The following is a 3,832-nucleotide window of genomic DNA, read 5'->3' as shown; positions in this document are numbered from 1 at the left end:
TTTTGGTTTTTCGAGACAGGGTTTCTCTGTGGCTTTGGAGCCTGTCCTGGAACTAGCTCTTGTAGACCAGGCTGGTCTCAAACTCACAGAGATCCACCTGCCTCTGCCTCCCAAGTGCTGGGATTAAAGGCGTGCGCCACCACCGCCCTGCTTGGTCATTCTTGATTTATTGTTTAGTATATTTTTCTTTGTAAGTCAATCTTGTTAATGCTTATTTCCATTTTTTCAATTAGAGTTGTTTTTAAGTCTTTTTCTCTTTAATTAGTTCTTTGAAAATTTAAGTCATCTCTCCCCAAACTACACTCAGATCCTCTCCCACTTTGTGTCATCCTCTTTATTTCCCTTAAGCCCATCACACTCACTGTGTGACCCGTATAACCTTGGATGTGTGTATTTCCACTGGAGCGTGGGCAACCCATGAGGGACCACACCCTTAAAGAAAACTGACTCTTCCCCTCTCTTCTTCTCCTCCTCCTCCTCCTTTTCATTCCCCTCCTCTTCTTCCCTTCCTTCTTCCCCCTTCTTCTTCCCCACCTTCCCCTTCTGTTGAGGGGTGTGGGAATTGAAGAAATATAAGTAAAGAAAATGAAGGTGAATAAAAATAACAAGATAGCAAACATAGAAAGTATTGGGAGGGCATTCTAATGACTGAAATCCTGAAATTCCCTTGTGTTTACTTTTCCGCAGCTTTTATACCCAACACAAACTGGGGGGTGAGTTGGGAGAAGGTAACAAAAGACTTTGTTAACATTATACAAAGGATAACTCACACAGGCAATGGCTTTATCACTGAAACATAGTCATTAGCATTCTGTTGTCTAGGTAGCAAAGGTGCTCTAGGTCACCTATTCTGAAGACTGCACTTTCCTAGGAGACCTCATAGTTACTAAAGAAGGAGTAGAAGTACATTTTTCCTGACTCCTTATAATGATGGCATGGACTTACTAGATTGAGCTATCTTAATTTCTAAAGAACCAAGCAATCACCTCCTGAGTTAGGTCTTGCTGTGCTTGTCAGACCTCCAAACTTTCTGACAATCAGACAAAGTAGAAATGGGCCTGCATTTTTTGGCCTCCACACTGTCCTTCTTCTTCCCTCCTCCATCTTCCTTTCCTTTATCCTCTCCTTCCCTTCCTTCCCCCTGTCTTCCCTTCTTTCTTCTTTCCTTCCTTCCCCCTGTCTTCCCCTCCTTCTTCTCCTTCTTTCCCTTCTTCTTCCTCTCCCACCACCATACATAGGTTACATTAACTGCTCTTCAAGAGTTTAGTGGTATTTGAAGAAACTTACTTTCCCTTCCAAATGTTATGGATATGGATCATGGTCTTGAGTGCACCTCTTGGGATTCCAAGGTTCTTGAGTCCTGGGACAAAGGATTGGACATGATGGTATTAATAGAAATAGAGATAACCACTTGTAACTCTAGCTCCAGGAAATCCACTTCTTACCTCCACAGGTACTTAAATAGATGTGGTATACACACAATAAACACACGCAAATAGAATGTACACATATATAACAAAATAAAAGAATAAAAAAATTCTCTACTTTTATTAGGTGGTACTCATGAAATGAGGGTATATGCTCAAACTAGTGTATTTGTAGCGAATTGTCATGGAAACATAATTTTTATGCAATGAATGTCCCGTCAGAGGACTTCCTTAATAGTGAGACTTTGATGTTATAACCTAGAGTACTTGGCAAAACAAGTAATTGATATAATCAGAATATGTAACCATGAGAAAAACTAGATAAAGAATAATTTTGTGCTTTAATAGAAAAAAGCCACAAGTGGATAATAAATACATATTACTATAGAGCTTCAACTTTTGAAAATCTCTTCCCAGCCTTTTCTGTAGTAGTACACATTAGTCCATGTCCCATGAACTGAGTAAGTGGCTGTGATTTGTAGCACTGATATTTCCAGAAGGAATTTTAATGAAGCCCATTATTGAGAAGGTAGTTTATTTGTGATGGGTGGGAAGGGGGCTTGTACAATACTTGTTACTGTAACGTAAGACAAATGTGAATAAAGGTGTTAGAAAAATTTGGATAGTAAACTTCAGTCTTAGAACTTTACAGTCGTGACAGCTTTCATTTGTAGGTATCTACCTAAGATGCTCATAGGATGTTGGGTACTACAGAATCTTTTACATAGTATTTTCTTTTTCAGTTTCCAGAGTGACTCTTTTGAAATGAGTATTACTGTGTTTATTTTGCATATGAGACTACTTGGTTGTATCTCAAATCATAAAAATGTGTTCAGAATTACTTTGCTGGTTGTAATGGATTAATGAAAATATGCTGTGCATCCCCAAGTGCAGGCAGCCAGTCCTAGGCAGAGACTGGTGCAGGTCCCCGAGCAGCGGCAGTGGGCCATCCGAGTCATGGCACCAATGTAATGGATTAATTAAAAATGCTGCAGATCCTGACTGGCTGCTAAGGGCAGTGGGCCATGAGACCACCGCAGGTCCCTGAACAGGGGCAGGCAGCAGGCCCCAGAGAAGCCAGGCCCAGGCAGGGATGGCACACTACCACGATTCAGGTCTCCAAAGGCAGCTGGTCCCAAGCTGTGGGCAAGAGACAGTGGATAGGACACCATGCAGAGTGAGGTTGGATATTTATTTAGTGGGTTATGGAGGGAGAAGGGAGAAGGGGAGAAGAACAGAGAGGCAGACAGAAAGAGAGAGTCAGACAGGAGGGGGAAGGGGAGAAGTGGGGAGTCCCTCTTTGACAGGGACTCAGGCTGCAAGCAGGAAGGAAGATCTGCCTGCCTCAGGGGAAGGAGGAGGGAGTGGGCATGGCTTGTGTCCTAAAGAGACAGGACAGATCATTACACTGGTAAGGGGCATAGTGAGACTAGTCATCCTTGTTGTTTGTCTAGACAGCTTAACTTGAACACTCATTTAAGGTTTTCTTAAAAGTCTTACTTAAAGTAATAAAAGGAGGTATGGATTTACCGCTTAGACTTGTAAGGGAGCAGTTAACTAGCAATGCTAGTTTGCTTCTTGTCATCATTTACTAATGTGTTGAAACCTGGCATCTGGGTCTTGGCACCCTTGGTATTTGGGTCTGGGGAGGGAAAGTCATTCCACTTTGTCCCAGTCCCCACTCCCAAGGTGCCTGTTAGAACTTGCTGCCCTAACCTGGCCTGCGTGGGAGACTATGGTATTTCTCGGGTGGAAGTCTGTCTTGTGGTTTACCTGAGGCTTTCTGGAACCTGCTGATGGAGAACAGAGCGGCAGGTGTAGAGTGATCATGGGGATGGCGTGTTTGCTTGAATCAGATCTCTCACTTGCCTCGGGTTTTTACTTCTATCATTTTGTTGTGGTAGTGAGTTACATTGTCGTATGATAAAGTGTGGTAGCGTTTACTTCCCTTAGCATATAATGTAGAGGTTGTTTTTAATTGACTTCTTCAGAGGAAAATACAGTGAGTAAATGCTTTTGCTTGGTTTTCACATATAAGAAAAAAACTAAAACCTGAAGTTTAGAGTTCTAAAGAAAATTAGATAAGGAAATTGAAAGGAAAGACTTCATCTATGTTAAGTGTGTGATATTTTAAAGCTTCATGAAAGTCAGAAAACAATAGTAAAGAGGACCAAGTAAGATATGCTTATCTGCGATGGCAGCAGGTTTGTTGGGTGTTCAGCCCCTTAAAAAAAAAAAAAAGGAATTTCAAACCAGGCCGTGGTGGCACATGCCTTTAATCCCAGCACTCGGGAGGCAGAGAACTCTGTGAGTTCAAGGCCAGCCTGGTCTACAAGAGCTAGTTCCAGGACAGGCTCCAGAGCTAGAGAGAAACCTTGTCTTGAAAAATCAAAAAAAAAAAAAAA

General features: G+C 42.0%; 1 protein-coding gene and 1 long non-coding RNA gene across 21 annotated transcripts in view; one reads left to right on the top strand and one right to left on the bottom strand.

The window, feature by feature from the left end:
- Positions 1–3,832, top strand: part of Spidr (scaffold protein involved in DNA repair) — a 204,902-nt gene that overhangs the window by 37,718 nt on the left and 163,352 nt on the right. The gene's annotated exons all lie outside the window — the stretch shown is intronic.
- The window catches only part of LOC126490295 (uncharacterized), a 24,522-nt gene that overhangs the window by 8,615 nt on the left and 12,075 nt on the right, over positions 1–3,832 (bottom strand). Inside the window, exon 2 of the long non-coding RNA XR_007589157.1 lies at positions 1,288–1,360. This is a non-coding gene — a long non-coding RNA (uncharacterized lncRNA). The remainder of the gene's footprint in view (positions 1–1,287; positions 1,361–3,832) is intronic.

Source organism: Alexandromys fortis, unplaced genomic scaffold (assembly GCF_014885135.2).
Source record: "Alexandromys fortis isolate MF-2015 unplaced genomic scaffold, M_Fortis_MF-2015_v1.1 scaffold_239, whole genome shotgun sequence".
In the NCBI taxonomy this organism is placed as follows: domain Eukaryota; kingdom Metazoa; phylum Chordata; class Mammalia; order Rodentia; family Cricetidae; genus Alexandromys; species Alexandromys fortis.
The sequence above is the reverse complement of the archived record's forward strand: the minus strand, read 5'-3'. Positions and strand labels throughout refer to the sequence as shown.